This window comes from Schistocerca serialis, chromosome 9 (assembly GCF_023864345.2).
Source record: "Schistocerca serialis cubense isolate TAMUIC-IGC-003099 chromosome 9, iqSchSeri2.2, whole genome shotgun sequence".
Lineage (NCBI taxonomy): Eukaryota > Metazoa > Arthropoda > Insecta > Orthoptera > Acrididae > Schistocerca > Schistocerca serialis.
In genome coordinates this window covers 234,409,467-234,431,067 of record NC_064646.1, presented here as the reverse complement: position 1 = coordinate 234,431,067, position 21,601 = coordinate 234,409,467, and positions in this window count along the sequence as shown.

Sequence of the window (21,601 nt, the reverse complement as noted above, 5' to 3'; positions counted from 1 at the left end):
TCTACATGTTTCGAAGTCCAACTAGGAGTTATTTAGTGTTACCGTTATATCCAAAATTGGAAAAGACCCTTTTTCACTATGTTGCATGGTAAACTTACTTTTATGACAAAGACCATTTAGCTCTTCCTCAAAGTTGCAACGTCCCTCTTTCGTACCATCATACGAAAGAATGATATCGTCAACATATCTGCTCCAGATCACGAATTTTTTAGTTAATTACTGTGTCATACTCAAAGGTGATGGTTAATATATTTGCCAAGTAACAGACTAATTGTGATCCCATTGCCAAACCCTCAATTTTTGACATATGTCTGGTCAGCAAATTGAAAGCAATTATATGTCAATACGATTTCGTGAAGTGTCAACGCATCATTAGTTTCATCTATAGGTCTAGCATTAAGGGTACGTAAGTTCTCTCTGTATTTGATCCGAGGGGATATTCCTGTTTAAGTTCAGGATACCTAATAACGTATGAGTTCCTGTGGAAATAGATACTCTACTTAATATCTGAGTCAGATATTTCCAGTTGCGTACATCAAAGTTAACCGTGTGCTGATAAAATTCGTGGAGATATTACGCAATGATCTTTCCGATATAGTAGCCCGCTCCCCCCTCTTGTGTTCACATTAAGTCTAATTGAAAAATCACTTTTTTGCAACTTAATAGTCTCATGGGATAGAAAAGCAACTGAAATTGCTCAACAGAAGAAAGGCTGCTGGGTCTGACGATACTATGACTGCTTCTTTCCAGTCAGCTGCCATTATTTCTTCGTTCCAATTGTTGGTCACGAGTTTCTGTGAGTGCGAGACCACTTCTGCTGTACGAATGACAAAATTCCAAGGGAGTCACACAGCTGCAACGAAGGGTGTGGCTAGAGAACACAGGTAAGGAGGAAGTCTACATTGACGTCACTGTATCTAGGAAAACAGAGCCGCGATCGACGTAGTGGCACAAGTAAACATATCTGACCAACCTACAATGATTTAGCCGCAGAAAGCGTGTGTCACTATACTTACTTCACGAACAGTGGCTACCTGTTGGCTTTCAGAATATAGTGATCTCATAAATACTCAGTATTAAAAGAATCACATTTGAAACTCACATAATTTATATAGTTCTTGTGTTTGTTAGCAATGTTTTCTGATACATAAAATTTTTATTCCTATTCAGTTTTTTACACATCTAGGTGACTCCACGGTATATTCGACTGGAGTATCTGTAACACATAGCGGGGAAAGTAAAAATACACTGGAGAAATTTATATGCCCGACACGAAATATTTTACCATATTTAATGCACAGAAAGGTTCGTATTTACAGAACATGCTTAAACTAACCACCGTGACGTCTTCACCTAGTAAAACACTAAATGCTTCAGACATTTTTCGAGAAAGTGCTATTTTCAGTAAAATGAATTTTAGCTTTGCGCCTGACATATGATTTACTTTTCACATTACTCACAAATATTTTTACTACTAAAAACAGTTGTTTGTGAGTAATGTCGTATAACTTTTCTATCACTTTGCTCACATGAATAACGGTTACGAGAAATTCCACTTATCCTTGAAATAAACTTCAATTTGAAACTTCCTGGCAGATTAAAACTGTGTGCCCGACCGAGACTCGAACTCGGGACCTTTGCCTTTCGCGGGCAAGTGCTCTACCAACTGAGCTACCGAAGCACGACTCACGCCCGGTACTCACAGCTTCACTTCTGCCAGTACCTCGTCTCCTACCTTCCAAACTTTACAGAAGCTCTCCTGCGAACCTTGCAGAACTAGCACTCCTGAAAGAAAGGATATTGCGGAGACATGGCTTAGCCACAGCCTGGGGGATGTTTCCAGAATGAGATTTTCACTCTGCAGCGGAGTGTGCGCTGATATGAAACTTCCTGGCAGATTAAAACTGTGTGCCCGACCGAGACTCGAACTCGGGACCTTTGCCTTTCGCGGGCAAGTGCTCTACCAACTGAGCTACCGAAGCACGACTCACGCCCGGTACTCACAGCTTCACTTCTGCCAGTACCTCGTCTCCTACCTTCCAAACTTTACAGAAGCTCTCCTGCGAACCTTGCAGAACTAGCATTCCTGAAAGAAAGGATATTGCGGAGACATGGCTTAGCCACAGCCTGGGGGATGTTTCCAGAATGAGATTTTCACTCTGCAGCGGAGTGTGCGCTGATATGAAACTTCCTGGCAGATTAAAACTGTGTGCCCGACCGAGACTCGAACTCGGGACCTTTGCCTTTCGCGGGCAAGTGCTCTACCAACTGAGCTACCGAAGCACGACTCACGCCCGGTACTCACAGCTTCACTTCTGCCAGTACCTCGTCTCCTACCTTCCAAACTTTACAGAAGCTCTCCTGCGAACCTTGCAGAACTAGCACTCCTGAAAGAAAGGATATTGCGGAGACATGGCTTAGCCACAGCCTGGGGGATGTTTCCAGAATGAGATTTTAACTCTGCAGCGGAGTGTGCGCTGATATGAAACTTCCTGGCAGATTAAAAGGTAGGAGACGAGGTACTGGCAGAAGTGAAGCTGTGAGTACCGGGCGTGAGTCGTGCTTCGGTAGCTCAGTTGGTAGAGCACTTGCCCGCGAAAGGCAAAGGTCCCGAGTTCGAGTCTCGGTCGGGCACACAGTTTTAATCTGCCAGGAAGTTTCATATCAGCGCACACTCCGCTGCAGAGTGAAAATCTCATTCTGGAAACTTCAATTTCATTAACATATTTCCACATGAATTACTTTGTTATAGATAGTCACCGCCTTGCCCCCAATTGAAAAAAGATCGGTCAAATGTCACTTCTCCTAAAAGTATAAAATTAAATAGGTTTGAGATACATTTGATGGGACTTTCAATGCTGCTGATAATCACGTACAACAAATGTTACTCATTAAATGCTTCTCTATTTTATTTCTTATTGTTACATAGCTGATAATCACGTACAACAAATGTTACTCATTAAATGCTTCTCTATTTTATTTCTTATTGTTCCATTGGTCATTTCACAACAAATTTCATTGTTTTTGTTGTAGAAATTACTTATTTTTAAGTTTTCTTCAGAAGTGTATTTAAATATATATAGTTTTTCTATTATTTTTAGAGTATGTAGATCAATGCAAAGCAGAGAAGTTTTGATTCACACTGTAATTTGAGATTTATCTAATTTTTCCAACGTAAAATCAAGAATTCAATAATTTCTACATAGTTGTAACCTTTCATTCGCATAATAAGTTGGTCTTGAAGAGATTCACCCTTAATAAACTGCCTTAAGGCGGCCGTGGCATATTTCTAGTTATCAGCTCAAATTAATTGAATTTGTAGTGCCACGCCAAACTAAACGAGCCAAATTGTTAGTCACTTGTTATAATATTTCAACTAGTCAGTCTAACGTTCTGTTTCATTTAAAATATTCTGCACTTCAGTAATCTACAATATTTCCAGTAGTACTCATTTTATCAAATATTTCTACATTACAGAGCTGAAGGGGTCACTAAGTGTTCTCGTTAGCTGCAACCCTTGCACACAGAACTCTCATTATTTTGACGGCCACTGGGAGCGCAGCACAACTGGATCACAAAAGCGTTTGTTCCTCGCCTCACAGAAACCGGTGGTTGAGTTTCGTCCTCGTTCCAGAGCGTGCAAACGTCACTCAAACGCAAACGATGTCCTTCATTAATTTCGAATTACACGCGGCGATAATTTCGGGGCTTCAATTATGTAGGAATCCGTTTGTGGACGTGATCATTTATACAGAGGCCTACGAAGCAGAACGAACAGGAATGATTCAGAGAATGGAATGGCAGACATCTCTTTGACGATGCTGGTTTCACACAGACGTTACAAGTATCAACACATTCAACCCATCCTTTTAGCCATTACTATGCATTTTACTGAGGGATCTCTAAATTTCATTTTCCTTTGTGGCTCAGCACAACGGGAGTAAATCAGATACGTAGTCTGCACTGATATTCCAGTGTATGACTATAACTCACATAAGTGCCAAAGTATTCATGGTTTGTTTCGGTACTGACACGGGCCCTATTTTACATTCATAGCATGCGAAGTTGTTTAAAAAATTTTTTTTTTGGTTCTGATACTATGCAGCTATCTACTACAATCTAACAATATTAGTTCACCAATACACTTTTAAGATTTTTTCTTTTCTACTGGAATGTTCCATCTAAATTTGGTCTTTCTTGCTGAAGCTCTTCGCAGTTAGCTGTAAGCTAATTATAATTAAGGATGTGATCATTTTTGTCGAAATGAAAAATTGATTACATGTAGTCGCTGGATAGTACCATAATGTACCCGCAGTTTTTCTGTGACACAAGCCAGTGATTAAGCCATCAGTGATGAAAGTGATTTGTTGCAGCCTGAAGCAGAGTTAAAAAAAGTCGTGAAATGATATTTTATGAATGTATTCGTGATTTAAGAAACTGGTCATAGTTTATTATGTATACAGCACACTGCTTATAACTCTGAAGACATAAGATCCGAAGAGGGCGTAAAAACCGCCCTCTAACTATAAGTATAGACACGTATATTCAGGAAACTGAGGAATTTGATGCAGTATTTTCCGTAATTTACCTTCAGTTTTCTCTAAGAAGACACTCTTTTAAAAGTTCACCTCTGTCGGTGAAATGTTAGTGAAAACATTGTACGGGATGCTTCTTTACTACACCAAATCGATTTCGTCAGAAGATTTTGAAGAAATGTCTGTTTGGTTAAGGCTGGGTATCAATTTCCTTTTTAACGTTCAGATGAAAGCAGGAGTCTTAATCACCTTTCAACAGGAAAGGTATCGAACTATCTGATGTACAGCCACAAGAGAATTATTAACTGTTATCTGCTCGTTTTCGTGACTTTCACATCAGGCTGCGGTGTATCCACACACCCAGTGTTTTATGTCAAAATATGTGTGATGTATAAGTGTGACAGTCGATTGTTCTATTAAACGGTACAAACGCTAAGAGCGTTTTACATGAATTATGTATCTATAGAAAACTGAAACGGTGATTCTGATAGAACTGTTTGCTTCTTTTTTCCACGTGGTTTAGCACACAACGTTTGTGCCAAAATTAAGAGCAAATATTTCAATATCGAACATACAGTAGTGATTAGCAACCTCATATAAACATCTTGTTAAGTAATGAACGGATATGTTTTGCAGGAACTATGCACACTTAGAAGGATGACTACTGTTCTTTGCCTGAAAAGATTAATAATCGCCTAACATTATCACTTCTGTGATTCCATCTGTGACATCTCTCTGAATGTCACAATCAAGGTGTTGATTCTAAAGTGTAGGCATAGGGCAAAAACCGGAAAAACCTATGACCTTTCCCTCTATAAACTGTCATGGCAATGGAGGTCGTTTCTCTGTCGGAGCCAGCCTCACAGATCTCTACCGATTCAATCCCTCGTAATGTGAAAAGCATGTGCCGGCTTACTTCTCCTTTACAGGGTGAGGAAACAGAAATGCCGAAGGTTTTTCAGTAGTGATCTACAAATATTCTACCTTATCTGTCCCAGAAATCTGTCATTTAATGCGGCATCCAAAATTTCAGTTTTAGTTAACCATGATAATATATCCAATTTAAATTTTGTACCTGCATATTCTTGTACAAAAATTTCCGTCTGATCAAAGAAACTACATGAGTCTGAAACTTCCTTAGATTTATTGATGAACCTAAAATGGAAAAAAAAATGAGTACACGCTTTTATAGGCTTCCAATGTACTCAAGATTTATCGCTGCTACAATGCATATGGAATACATGAGATGACCAGATTTATCTATCGATATCACAAGCGGTTCTGAAGTACCAGGAACTGGCACGGACGGAAACATTCACATCAGTAAGTGGTGTAGTCTCCGCGGGCGGCAATGCAAGCTCTGACTCAGGCGTTCAGTGAGTCGAATAGATGACGAATAGTGTTCCATTATACGTTATTCTACGACTGCTCTTCCTGTTCACATAGTTCTATAAGGGTTATTGGTTGACGAGTCCGATCATATCGATTGGAGACAAGTCCGGAAATGGTACTGGTCAGGGAAGTTAATGCTCGTTTTGTAGACCACGTTGAGTTTCACGGCACCAGTCAAGCGGTGTATATGGCTGCTGTTTTGTGGACGGCAGACAGGTTATAGGTGTACATTCCCATAGTCTCATTGCTAATGACCTGTTCACAACAGTTCGTGTTGATACATCTGTGTCCACAAGCCCTCCCATCGGTGCTATGGTTGCTGTCCGATCTGACGGTGTCCTGGCAACGCGACGATGCTGGCGGGCGTCTGTGCTGCGTAGACGTGCAGAATCTCGTCTACGGGTGTGAGAGTGTTCACTTGACCACTGACACCAGCGTCGTAGCACAACTGATGCCGCACATTCAGCTTGTGTGGCATCTCGCGCAAAGGATTATCCAGTCACCAGGAAGATCACAATTTGACCCCTTTGAAACTCTGTCCGTTGGCTCTAGGAACACAAGTGCATCTGCATTGCATGGTTGTCTACTGGCTCGCGTATCTGCGCCACACTGAGCCTTCTGACGCTGAGCATTCGCTATTAAAGGATAAACATAGCTGGCGCTCTGGTAGCTATGCCACAACGTTATCAGTTAGTGCACGACGTTGAAACCGTTATCACTACATTTACCATGCCCCAGGTGGCATATACTGTCGTCAGACTAAAATCGATGTCCTCTTTAAATATGTATTTTTTTCTTCCAGCTGTATATCTGGGTTGAGGTGACTCCAGTTCGAGTTTACAAGGATGCAGTGAAGATGAGCACAGCATCAATACCTCCACACAAACACCCATAGCTGTTCACTGGTTCGTGATCGTTTAGGATTGATGGCAGCACACGCCGATGGATCAATTCTCTGAAAACAGATTACGTGTATGAAGTGTAGACCAAACTAAAATGACTATGAAGTTCTACAATAACTTGATTTGCTCTATTTATCAGTTAGTACAGTCACCTTACAATGGGACGGCAAATGACAGCGAACGAATCGTTAACCTATGGGAACAAACAGATCTACCTAATACACTCCTGGAAATTGAAATAAGAACACCGTGAATTCATTGTCCCAGGAAGGGGAAACTTTATTGACACATTCCTGGGGTCAGATACATCACATGATCACACTGACAGAACCACAGGCACATAGACACAGGCAACAGAGCATGCACAATGTCGGCACTAGTACAGTGTATATCCACCTTTCGCAGCAATGCAGGCTGCTATACTCCCATGGAGACGATCGTAGAGATGCTGGATGTAGTCCTGTGGAACGGCTTGCCATGCCATTTCCACCTGGCGCCTCAGTTGGACCAGCGTTCGTGCTGAACGTGCAGACCACGTGAAACGACGCTTCATCCAGTCCCAAACATGCTCAATGGGGGACAGATCCGGAGATCTTGCTGGCCAGGGTAGTTGACGTACACCTTCTAGAGCACGTTGGATGGCACGGGATACATGCGGACGTGCACTGTCCTGTTGGAACAGCAAGTTCCCTTGCCGGTCTAGGAATGGTAGAACGATGGGTTCGATGACGGTTTGGATGTACCGTGCACTATTCAGTGTCCCCTCGACGATCAACAGTGGTGTACGGCCAGTGTAGGAGATCGCTCCCCACACCATGATGCCAGGTGTTGGCCCTGTGTGCCTCGGTCGTATGCAGTCCTGATTGTGGCGCTCACCTGCACGGCGCCAAACACGCATACGACCATCATTGGCACCAAGGCAGAAGCGAATCTCATCGCTGAAGACGACACGTCTCCATTCGTCCCTCCATTCACGCCTGTCGCGACACCACTGGAGGCGGGCTGCACGATGTTGGGGCGTGAGCGGAAGACGGCCTAACGGTGTGCGGGACCGGAGCCCAGCTTCATGGAGACGGTTGCGAATGGTCCTCGCCGATTCCCCAGGAGCAACAGTGTCCCTAATTTGCTGGGAAGTGGCTGTGCGGTCCCCTACGGCACTGCGTAGGATCCTACGGTCTTCGCGTGCATCCGTGCGTCGCTGCGGTCCGGTCCCAGGTCGACGGGCACGTGCACCTTCCGCCGACCACTGGCGACAACATCGATGTACTGTGGAGACCTCACGCCCCACGTGTTGAGCAATTCGGCGGTACGTCCAACCGGCCTCCCGCATGCCCACTATACGCCCTCGCTCAAAGTCCGTCAACTGCACATACGGTTCACGTCCACGCTGTCGCGGCATGCTACCAGTGTTAAAGACTGCGATGGAGCTCCGTATGCCACGGCAAACTGGCTGACACTGACGGCGGCGGTGCACAAATGCTGCGCAGCTAGCGCCATTCGACGGCCAACACCGCGGTTCCTGGTGTGTCCGCTGTGCCGTGCGTGTGATCATTGCTTGTACAGCCCTCTCGCAGTGTCTGGAGCAAGTATGGTGGGTCTGACACACCGGTGTCCATGTGTTCTTTTTTCCATTTCCAGGAGTGTAGTTAATAGTAAGAGAGACGGTTGTAGTTTGACCTATTCGTAGAAAAAGTTACGGTTTTACGGGTATTTAATCCATATGACAGACTCCATCAGTTTACCATGTACACTACTTGATAAAAATTATCCGGACACCTATTAGTGACAAAGCGAGGTGGGGGTAATGGTTAACACACTGGACTCGCTTTCGGGAGGACGACAGTTCAAACCCGCATCCGGACATCCTGAGTTAGCTTTTCTGTGATTTCCCTAAATCGCTTCAGGCAAATGTTGGGATGGTTCCTTTGCAGGGGCAAGGCCGACTTCCTTCTCTAACCTTCCCAAATCCGATGGGACCGATGACCTCGTTGCTTGGTCCCCTCCCTAAATCAACCAACCAACCAACATCTATTAGTCGACGTTAGTATGGAGTGTGTCCACAATTCGCCTTTCGGATGACTTGAAATCTGCTGGGAACACATTCAGTGTGGTGTCTGAATGTCTTTGTGTGAGTGGCAGCATATTCCTCCTGACAAGCCGATATTCGTGTTGGACGGTGGGGTCTGGAGCCAAGTCGACGTGGTAACTCATCCCAAAGGTTTTCCACCGGGTTCTGGTTAGGACTCCGAGCAGACCAGTCTGTTCCATGAATGTTATTGTCCACAAACCATTGCCTTAAAGGTGCTGATGAGAGGCTGCATCGTTACGCTGATGTAATGGTCTCCGTACACAATGCTGTAAAATTTGTTCGCATCATTCCAGATTTACCGTTTTCTAATAAGCCTTAATGGGACCACACCCTAAGCTTCAAACAGACCTCCATACCGCTCCTCCTTGCTTCGCTATTGGCACTATACATAACAGCAACTAATTTATCCGGGAATTCTCCAACCCAGTCCCTTCCATCAAGTTGTCATAGGGCATATAGTGCTTCATCACTCCAAATCAATCGTTTCCAGTTATGCTGTGTTTAATGGCATCGCTTTTTACACCACCTCAATCTTCTCTTAGCAGTGGCTACAGAAATGACTGGCTTATCAGCAGGTGCTCTATCATTGTACTCTATTCTTTTTTATGCCGTTTCCACAGTCATTGTACTAGCTGGACTACTGGCAGCACTTGGAAACTCATTGGTGATTTCTTCCAATTATTTAGTGCTTGTTTAGGAACTACCCACCGCCGTGATCAGCGGTCGTTGTCCATCAGTAAACGATGTCGGTACGGTTTTGATTTAGCTGTGTTTGTTTCTTAGCGTTTCGTCTTCACAATGTCATCACCAGTAGTTGATTTGGGGAACTTCAGAGGCACTGAACGGTCTATGGTTAACTGTTACTCATGTGACATCCAGCGGCTAGTACATGTTCTAATTCACTGAGGTCCCCTAACCAACCCGTAATTGATTCTCTATTGTCAAAAGAATTTTCCCAGCCTCCTTTAAGACTGAAGTGCCGGCCTGCCATGTATTTAGTAATCTATAGTTTTGAGTGTGTAGCGTGCATTGTAACCAATTTCTGTCAAGTATTTTCTCTTCTTTACTGCCACTTATCAAAATTTAGAGACTGGTGTGCTTCTGTACACCATGTACAAGTACTAAACATTCTGCTTTTTCTTAATGTTACGCAGCAACAATGCTGTCCTGCAGACAGCTTCACTCTCAGCGTGGTCTGCAAGACTACGGAAAGTAAATGGTAGAGTTGCAGTTGACGTTTGTGGAGCCATAACACTTTCTCCATTGACGGCCATCGCCTATTATCTAGGTATATTTGATCTGAAGGTGGTCACATTATGACCGACACTTATTACTGTTACAGAAAATATTTTACTGGGGCTAAGACTGTAATCCATTTTAAAGCATTTTAGCTAGACTGCTGATTTTCTCAAAAATTACTAAATGGTATAGTGATATATGAAGATATGCTTTTTCTGTAAAGATACATGCTAAACATATCTGTAGAGCTCAATAGCAGCCAATTTTTTATGAATGTCGTACAGTTTTATGCAAAGGCGGTTTCTGTCGTCCAAGAATTCGAAATTGAAGCAGCTAAAGCATAATGAGGTGTCTACAATATATCATATAATAGAGTATCCCCATCTCACCATAAAATAATTTAATATCTTCTACAAAATTTTAGTCATATCAGAATATTGTACATACATATTAGCGTCAGGTTCTTCTAATTAATATACTTGCTAGTTTCAAACAGATTTTACATAAGATTACGTACATATCTAGTTAATGAACAGTTCAATCTGTTGGAATATACAGCCAGCATGTGCCCGGAAATTTGAGGACCATTATCACAATGGAATTTATTTTAAACGCTGTGTTCTGGGTTTTCATTATCATGTGTTTGTTCTCGCTTCATACTCTCGCAGTTACTTCTGACAACTATACCAACAGTTGCTAGCAATGGTATGACATCCACCCGAGTGTGCGCAGGGAGATAACAGTGCTAAAGCATTTGTGTCTGTTTCACTGAGTATGTATGTACTCTGCTTCGCACGAGAAGCGCAGCAGCAACCACTGTTACCAACGTAGTGGAGTGAAAATCGAATGCACTCTGGGAGCTGTGGTGGCGCGCTGGTTTTGTGCCGAGCGCCTAATGTTCCCTATGATTAAGATTTAATTAAATTCGGCGAGCCCATTAAGACGCGGTGGATGCAGCCTGTGGCACACGGGTCACAGGTTCCACGACCCTTCCATTCCCCGCTCCACCCCATAGCACACCACACCACACCACACCACACCACACCACTGGCTACCCTACACCCAGTTTCATTAGCGGGCTGTTTTTGCCAGGAATGCCAACAGCTAAAGTTGCCGTATTAACGTTTCTCAGCTTGTCCTCTCTGCACTGCGGTTGCCTTGTCTTCAGTATACTGTATACTCCCGGCTCCTCCCCCTCTCTCCCTCTCTTTATCATACTCTGTCCACGCTTAACCTCTCATTCTGACATTATCTCTGTGCATGATCCGACTCAGGCCTTGTAATCTTGTTCAAACATTACTTATCAACAGTTATTGTTCATAAATGATTGATTACTCTGAGAATGCGACAAGTTTGACTGGAAACGTACTGATGCTTTCTGGGTTCCGAAACCTCCTTCGTAGAGGCTATTGGTCAAGTATCAGTGGTGTACATATCATTTGTTTGGTCTCCAGTGAGAAAAGATGCTTACTGCTTTCTTAACTCTGTCCAGCTGATATTGAGATATGGTAAGACTTTTTTCTTTCGAACGGCAGCGTTCTGCATTGTTATCTCGATATCGCGGCAGTTCTAGTCTATCTACGCACAGCGTTTTCGCCAACATGTGTAACACATCCCTCGGTTTTGTTTTTTTTTTTTCTTTTTCGTACCTCTAGCACTTCAGACCTATACAGAACAGATGATAGATCATAAAACAATTGTCTTATGCCAGAGAATTTCAGCTTGGGGTTATGATTCAAGAGGGTACGCTGAAGTTGGGTGTTGTGTTCGATTGTAGCTCATTCACGATACTACAGTATATATTATATCACCACCATCATTACTCATCATTGGACACTACTGTATAAGGGCTTCCACTGCAGATTTCCATAGATATTAACTCTAGTTTTACATGTTTTCTAAAACCTACTACCATTCCGTAAGATCGTTATCTTAAATTTACCTTTAACCTCTTGGAGTCTCGCAATAAACTTCCTTACTCTATAGACTATCTATCAAGTGAACTACGTGTCCCGCACACCTTTATTCCAATTTCATAACTCCCTTTTCCCTGAGCCACTTCCTTTTTCCATGATTCGCATTATTCATTCTTAACGTGTATCTCTCCGTTGTTCAGGAACTAACATTAATTTTTTAAAGTGTTTTTGAGTTTCTGGTCTATTGCTCACTGTCATGTGTTGGAAGTGAATACACAGGAAGCTTTATTTTTTTTAAAAATAGTTTACGCAAAAGATCACAAACCATTAAAAGTAATTTCTCTATTTATTTTGCTGCAATTCAGTAGTAGTAGTCAGCTCTCCTAACCCGTAATAAATTTAGTGTAGGAACGAATGTTTTGCCTACACTGAATTTCGAGATGAAGTACAGTTTCTTAGGACTAGTGATAGAGAGTGCTCTGATCATACACTATAGCAAAACTAACAGGCAAAAATTTTGGCTTAGTGTTCATGGCGAGTAACTATTTTACCTACAAAAACATTGCCGTAACAGAGTTTCCAATCACTTTAACTTCCAAGTATTAAAGTAGATTATTCAACAATAATAGCAATGGAAACACAAGCGAAGCAGGAAATTAATTTGCACCAATACTTACTATGTAAATTGGCTGCCACAAAACATTGGTTAATTATTGTTTACCTTTCGTCATTTTAAAAAGATGAGTCTTTTCAAATGATAGCTCTGTTTAGTACCAAAGTGTTTTTAGTGCATTAACTGATATTTGATTTTGTTCTGCGATAAAAGTCTAAGAAACATTGGAAACCACGACACTACGATTTACTCTATTACTCAACTTGGTGTCTGAATCCACAACGCTCAGATGTTTGATAAGACTGCGAATATAGATATTGACTTCAATGTACCTTTAGGGGTCAACTTACCTTATTTTCGAAAATAATATTGTTCGTTTAAAATAACTATCATCAACAACTAAGCAAATCCAAGTTAGAGTTATTTAGACAGCATATATTCTGGTAATATGTAAAAAAAAATTCTTCCTACTTAATTTTCTTCCTACTAACTCCTTTAATTAATGAAAAGTTAGATAAAACTAACCGATACTGTTCTGTGATATATTTCTGGGCATCCAATTTAAGTGGTTTATGAAGTGCTAATGCACTCAAAACTTAATGCAAATTTTACTCTGTCAAATGCCGTGAGAGTGAAACAATTTAGTAAAATTTCTGAACTCATTAGAACAGTAACAAGCAAATGTAAACTTTTCGCCCGGCATAACTGTACTTTGGAAGAAAACGTGGTAACTTAGCAACTGCACACATTTTTGTGTAAAATTTAACTATAGTGGTAACTTTAAGGTGATGAATTCACGCATCAAGTTTTAAGTTTAAAGATGACGGTTGGTCCACTATGGAAAGACATCAATGGATTCAGTGGCCCCAACACTGTGCCATTTCACACTTCGAGATCCCTAAGACTAACATTCGGGTGATACTTGACACGTCTCTTTTCAGTGAGTTATGCTACAGATTATATATTAATCCAAATGTGTTACTCGTTACATTAATTTGATTTTAAAAGTCAAATATTTTTACTCTAATAATATTAACCTCTTTACAGTAACCAGAGACAGTATTAATCTTGCCTTTTATGTAACGAAATGTTTTCAGTACATTTATGAAGCGTTCTTTTATTATATATTCCTTAGCCGGCTTCTAACACGTTCCGTATAATGACACTGACATACCGATACATTGCTTTCCATTCGACAAAACGTCGGCTACTTACGTGACAATTTCGCCACGTACTTTATTAGCAATATCTTTGTACTCTCGTGTTCTATCATCTGTTTTTATGATTGTTGGGAGCCATACCACTCCGGTAAACCAACAACAATCACATTTATAGACTTATGAAGTATTTCAAGCAGAGAAGTGGCTAATAGGGGGCCAAATTAGTCGAAATAAACAAAGGTAAACGCACTATCAGCACACATCAAAGCGCTTGGCCTGCGCAAAATATTTACGGAATTTAAATTATTCCATGTGGATCTCTAACTGCAGAAGCACGGTACATTATAAATGTTCATAGAGTACATGAATAAAATATCGTCTCCAGTGAAAATTTAAAGTTGTTCCCTCGTGGTTTGTTTTCGAAGGTAGCGCTGTCCACGGGAAAACCCGTTTAAATATAGTGAACACCAGCTGAACTACTTCTCGATGACGTGCGTGTAAGCAGATAACGGCGTCAATTCGGCAGGAAAATGATTAAAAGTAAGTCAAAATGCATCTTGATATAAGGCTGCGGAAGGCCAGTGATTAAGTATGAGTACTACTCTTTATTTTTCGATCTTTCCTCTCTGCGTCTTGTGTGGCACCGGATTTCACTATTTTATCCACAGTGTCAAGTAACGTGTGAATCCGTCCGTCATCGAATGTTATCATTTGTTAGTTCCTCCTGTTCATCAACCATTCTTTCCGGTTCCCAATGTTTTATATGCTTTCTTCCGCTTGCTAGGTCTAGTATAACTCCACGTATGGAAAATGTTGTGCAGTCAGGAAATAAATGCTCTTTGGAAGGACCCATGCCGACATTCGACTTAAGTGATTATGGAAATCAAAGAAAACCTAAATCAAGATGGTTGGTCGTGGTTTGAACCGTTTTCCTCCGTAATGCGAGTCCAGTGTTGTAACTGTTGCACTACACTACAAGGTGGAAACGGGATTCATCCTTGAAACAAGTGGTTTTCGAACTATTTGTAAGACCAATTCTTAATTATTGCTCATCAGTGTGGAACCCTTACCAGGTTGGCACGTTTCGTCTAGGGATACTATAGTTGGTGCAAGAGTGTTACAGGTATGTGTTGGATTACGTAAGAAATGCCCCTCGTAGATGGCAGGACAGGATTTGAAATGCTGTCCACGGTCTTTCCTCTGCACCACTGTGATCGATCATACATTTGAGAAAAGAAATTTTGCACTTCGTAAAAGCTTAATACTAAAACTTTGGGAGTAGACATTCGATGAATGTGTGGGCAAGCAAACAGTGTCCTCCAATCCGTACTGATTACTGCGACAGTCTGAGAAATTACCGCTTACACAGAAACGCACCGACTGGTTCCTCCTGTGTATGGAAGAAAAAGGGTGATCCACTTCTGGTGCATGATAGTCCTTCAGCCGTGCAGTTGTGCAAGCTAATATGGATGTAAATTATTCTGACCTACTGTAAACGTAAGACATGTAGCATTAACATATCGACACCTCACTCCACCTACGTGTCAAGCTTGGTAACGGAGCGGCAAGTTTCTACCTGTAGCCAACAGCAGTGGTGCAGCATCTGGTTGACCCAGAAGAGCACATTCTCTGAGCCACACCTCCAGAAGCTTCGTGCTAAGAGCGCCCTCTGCCGCCTCAAGGCATGACGGCCGGCAGCAACCGCTCAGCCCACTTGCAAAAGAAAAAAGAAAAAAAAAGGTTCAAATGGTTCTAACCACTTTTTGGACTTAACATCTGAGATCATCAGTCCCATAGAATTAAAACTACTTAAACTTAATTAAACTAAGGACAGCACACACATTCATGCCCGAGGCAGGATTCTAACCTCCGACCGTAGCAGCAGCATAGCATAAGTGAAAATTTATCCGAAAAAAAAACACACACACACAGGTACATTCAGTGGACATCACAGACCAAAGTGACTACAGACACAAAATATACAAGTGGGAAATAATGTCAGAGAAGACAGCACCTAAAGCACAAAGACCAAAGTGGACCGATGAAACGAAGAGGGCCTTTAGCGAACGAATTAAAGAGTACTGGAAGAACAGGAAGAATAAGCAGTCATGAATGCTTTTCGGGGTCTGCTAATGGCCTGTAACGCGTGTACTCATTAAATGTCTACGTCATTATGCTTAGCGATTGTTTTCTTTATATTGTTGTTACAGACGAGGGCACACAGCCACAGTACACAGCTTTGGCACATGGCCTGCAAATAAAGAAGTGTTGTGCTCAAATCAGCAAAGTATTACATTGTCAACAGTCTCAGGTGTAATACGACACTGCCGACAAAGAAGTGCTGATGCTGATGTCAGCACATTCTCCGCCCATACCAGCAGTGACACGCAACTGAGGATTGGATTGGATTGTTTGGGGGGAAGAGGCCAAACAGCGAGGTCATCGGTCTCATCGGATTAGGAAAGGAAGTCGGCCGTGACCTTTCAAAGGAACCATCCCGGAATTAACCTGGAGTGATTTAGGGAAATCACGGAAAACCTAAATCAGTATGGCCGGACGCGGGATACGCAACTGAGGCTACGTTACGTGCTATTAGCATGATGCCTCCTGGGCTGACAAATTTCTTCGTCTAGTTTAGCTTATGTTATTTAATCATAGTGGACGGTATTGAAATTTAACAAATAACAAGTTTAAGCTGGAAGTCTTATCGATACTCTTAGCCAACTATCAGCTTTCATGGGCTGTGTACTAAGACTCGAAATCAGGTATGTGAGCCAGGACGGGACTCGAACCCAAAGCCTTTCACTTCAGCGGCAAAGCTCCTACCACCGACGCTATGTAGACACGCCTTTTCGTTGCAGCTGTGGAGCGTGGCGTGTCTTCATAGTTCAGTCGGTTGAGTATCTCCTTTGAAGGGTAAGTTCCGCGTCCGAGTGCAAATCCAGCACACAATTTTGATCCGCGGAAGTTAGCAGTGCCCGCTCCTCGGTAGAGGTAAACATTCATTCTGAATTTAAATGTGTTTGTTCCCTTAAACGACAACCCATCTCGTACTAAGTAACTCGAAACTATGCGCAAACAGTGTATTAGAAAAAAAATGTTTTAGCGTGTACAAGAACGTGAAGACCGCGCACAAAATATGCTGAATGCAGACTAGTCTCGCACGGCAAACAGGGTCTATAATTGCCGGCGGTAACGCGGGCCGCCGGCACTTTCATGTATTTCTACCTGGCTGTTTCCTCACCTTCCCTGGCCCGCAGCCGTGATTAAGGTCCGCGTCCTTTGAAGAATTCCGGCAAAATTACGGTCTGGCGCGTCCAAAGGGGCGGCGAGGGGCGGCGAGAGGCCGCCTTTAACTTCCGCCTCCTAACGAGTTACGCTCTCTCCAGCGCGGGCCGACCGACGGAATAAATTCAGGATGCTCCGCCGTACTTCTGGCAACAGGCTTTCTCCGACGTGCGTCACATATTTACTGGAGGAAGTGCGCCAGCAATTTCTTTGCTGTTACGTAACAGAAAATGCGTCTACAGCAAACATTACTCTTTTATACAGGAGGTGAGATGGTTGAGAAAATATGCATATCACTATAAAATACGTACTAGTAATGTGAAATATGACCCCGCAAGACCAGTAGCATAATGCCTTGGTTTGTACAACTTCGTAGGCAGTGTTAAGGAGACGAGGGCTACAGAGTGGTGTAGGAAGGCTAGACAGGAGGAGAAATGATAAAATATAAATGTCCTATGATTAGTGCCTCCCGTCGGGTAGACCGTTCACCGGGTGCAAGTCTTTCGATTTGATGCCATGCCTGCGACTTGCACGTCGATGGTGGATGAAATGATGATGATTAGGACAACATAACACCCAGTCCCTGAGCGGAGTAAAGCTCCGACCCAGCCGGGAATCGAACGCGGACCATTAGGACTGACATCCTGTCGCGCTGACCACTCTGCTACCAGGGGCGGACGGAGAAATAAGCGAGGAAGACATTACAATAAAAGGAAGATATACTTTTACTTGTATTTCTCCAAGCGAACGACTACTCATTAGAAATATTGCTGAGAGAAACAGAGTCTAGCTATCACAACGTCAACTAGGATGAAGCACGAATGAAGGTGTCTTAGCTTTGTGGCTCTAAGTTCGAGTGGGCTGAGGACACTGTGGCCGCACGGTTATAGGCGCTTCATTCCGAAACCACGCGGCTGCTACGGTCGCAGGTTCGAATCCGGCTTTGTGCATGGATGTTTGTGATGTCCTTAGGTTAGGTAGGTTTACTTAGTCTTAAGTCTATGGGACTGATGACCTCAAATGTTAAGTCCCATTGTGCTTACAGCCGTTGGAACTCCCATTAACAGAAGTCAGAATATTGATTGAAGTTTCTTATTTTGAGAAAAAACAAGGAGCGATCTGTTTTACTTGTTGAAAACTTTCTAAAGCCCAGATCGCATAAATATTTGTTTGTATAAAATAGCTAGTTTCGGTAGACTTAGCTGTCATTTTCAGGAACGAAAAAATTTCTTTTTATAAAAAAAATGTTCAAATGTGTGCGAAATCTTATGGGACTTAACTGCTAAGGTCATCAGCCCCTAAGCTTACACACTACTTAACCTAAATTATCCTAAGGACAAACACACACACCCATACCCGCCGGGACCAGCTGCATAGGCCATGACTGCAGCGCTTGAGACCGTTCGGCTAATCCCGCGCGGCTTCTTTTTATAAAAGATGTTCGTTTGAAGTAGGACCTCAAGCTAAATTGTTATGGAGATGAAAACAGACATTATCAAAGGTTTTTCATAAGTAAAACATATAAAAACATAAACCGACTTGTGCTATTGTGTACTGTGTAATTGTTTCATAACAGTCATCTGGGAGCGGCATATTTATGGACATGGCCGTTTGCATGAGATGCTACCAAACGTTGTATTTCGATAGACCATCAAATAATATTCCGATGTAGTTCGTACTATGTGCTGCCGTCGAGCAGAACGGGCGTATACATTAATTAAAAGTAACGTCATAACGTCGGAGCACAGGCAAAGAATAATCGTCATTAACTAACGTGTATAGCTTCCGTGGTGAAGTTGATAGAGCGTTGGATCGTTGTACCCGGGGTCCTGGCTTTAATGTCCCAATAATGAAATTTTTTTACTGTATTATGCGAGAAAGTGTTAGATGAGCCCATTAATATTTCTGCACGTATGATGCAATTGTTTCTTTGTTCTACTGTTCCACTTGTAGCCAATTAAAACAAATTGTCACCTATGGTAAGACGACCTGACTCGCAACGAATTCACCCACAAGAGGGGGGGTTGTGTCGTTTGGGGAGGAGACCAGACAGCGAGGTCATCGATCTCATCGGATTAGGGAAGGAAGTCGGCCGTGCCCTTTCAAAGGAACCATCCCGGCATTTGCCTGGAGCGATTTTGGGAAATCACGGAAAACCTCTATCAGGATGGCCGGACGCGGGATTGAACCGTCGTCCTCCCGAATACGAGTCCAGTGTCTAACCACTGTGCCACCTCGCTCGGTACCCACAAGAGATCTACTCGCCGTAGCTATGGTGTCCCTTTCAATTGGCATTTACGCATGTTGTATTGGACGACACCACGTAACACGAAGTAAATCGGTGTTTTGGTTGACGCTCAACTTACATGCAACCTTTAGTATCGATCTGAGTGTCAGACATCTGGAAGTTTGGATGTTGGAAACTCGATCGCTTAGAGCGTGAGGGATCGCGCTTACTTGGGCTCATGCACACGAGCCGAACTGTTGCTTGCGTGGTGGGCAATGTGTGCACACACTGTGGTCGCGACACCGCGGTAGAAGCGCCAGCTGTGAAATAGGGGATGGTCAGTTCTGCTAGTGGTGCCATATAACAGCACCAATGGCGAGTCGGCATCGTGTAACATCGACAATGGCTTTTCATTTCAATCCGCAGTACAAGCAACCTTTTTTTTTTCTTTTTTACGAAGGCTGGTATGCAAAATGTCAAACACATTAAATAGTTTCACGCAGTTCAATTTTCAACAACAATTTATGTGTCTTATGTCGTTAGAAAACGCGGAAATGAAAAATTGGAAGGACCTGATCACCTGAAGAGGTTTTAAAACTTTTAAAAGGAAGTTATCTAAATAGAAGGGGAACAAAAATCAAGTAGAGCTACCGCTCGGATGAGCCACAAAATGACACTACTTTTGTCATAGTCTTTGGATCCTTCCATGGATGGTGATTTAACAACAGAATTCTTGAAGATGGAGCTGAACATTTATGTTCACTTCAGGTAGAACCATTTCGCATGATGCCGTTTTCAAAGATGAGAGGTACAGTCTTAGACAATAAAACTGACCGCCGGCCGGCCGCCTCAGAGACTAAGTCCGAGTCATTCGCTTAAGGTGGCCAATAAAACAGACCGCCCCTGACAACTCTAAGTCCGGCCATATGCACAATCTGGCAACACTGTAAGATGCGGAAGTGTTTGGAGGAAGTATTGTCTACTTCCGAGACGTTATCGGACTGTGTCAGCCTGTGGTCTAGTGGCAAGCAACGTGCGTTGTAAACTTATGGTCGCCTGCTTACGTCCAACTGTATGTTTTTTTTTACCACATTTCGGTCTAAAGTTATGAGTCTGACTGAACGTCGAAGATAATTCGCTGTACATTCTACCCACCAGCAATAACAAGTATTGCAGAAACAATTCCGCAGGACAGCTCGTGGCTGCGTCGCGATCATAACAGCTTATACTCGAGCGTTTCCCTCGCGCTGCAGCGGCTACCGGCCACCGGCCAGACGCCACCCGCCGCCTGAAATCTGGCGCCGCCCATGTGAACGCGGCGCCACGCTGTCAGTGTATGTATCAACTGTAATTTTCGAATTTGAAGTTCTATTATCATCTTGCAGTTAAGCATTGGATTTTGGATACTTGAAAATCATGAACTACAGTTAAACATTGCAAAATTGAGTCGTAAGTGAAAATAGGTATAACATCTGCAACACATCGTTTACTTTTGGTATAACACAGGGGTGAATGCAGAGGAGGCAGCTAGAATGATTTGAATTGTGTGTGGAGCGAGTGCTTTTGGAAAAAATACGCCAGAAAAAGATATTCTTGTTTCAACAAAGATCGTTCTGGCATGAATGATTTTCCAATTTGAGTAAGTCTCGACTACTGATATATGTGATAGATTACCATTTTACCGTCATACGACATTTGCATTCAACAGGCAAAGTTCAGAAGTCTGGTGTAGGAGTACTGCATGCTCAAATTCGGAACAACAAAAATCAACGGAGTGACTATTATTGAACGTCATCAGGTCGCTCATTGAGCATTCGTATGCAGTACTGTTACTCGTGACGTGTTATGACGCCGTTTTCGTTAACTTCTTAAGAAGAAATGAAAGGCTGACCCCCTCAAAAGACAAACTCGAGCAAAGACTAGTGTGAACATAATATTTTACACCTGATAGCTCCAAAAGTGTGTTTTGGGCTACGAATTCTGCCCCCAAGGGCTGTGTGCAACACAGCTGGAATTTGTTGCCAACAACTGAGACACCTTTCGGTCTCAGTGTAAGAAAATCGAGCAACACATCACCTGTGCTACTGCATGATAACTCACTGTGCTGATTTGAGAAACAAAACTATCCAGGAGATTGATAGGAAAGTCGTCTCTTAGGCACTTGTATTGATGGAGAAGTCCTCTCTCAAGCACTTGTCCCTCTCGTCATTTAATCGTAAAATTTTACCTTTCTCGCACTT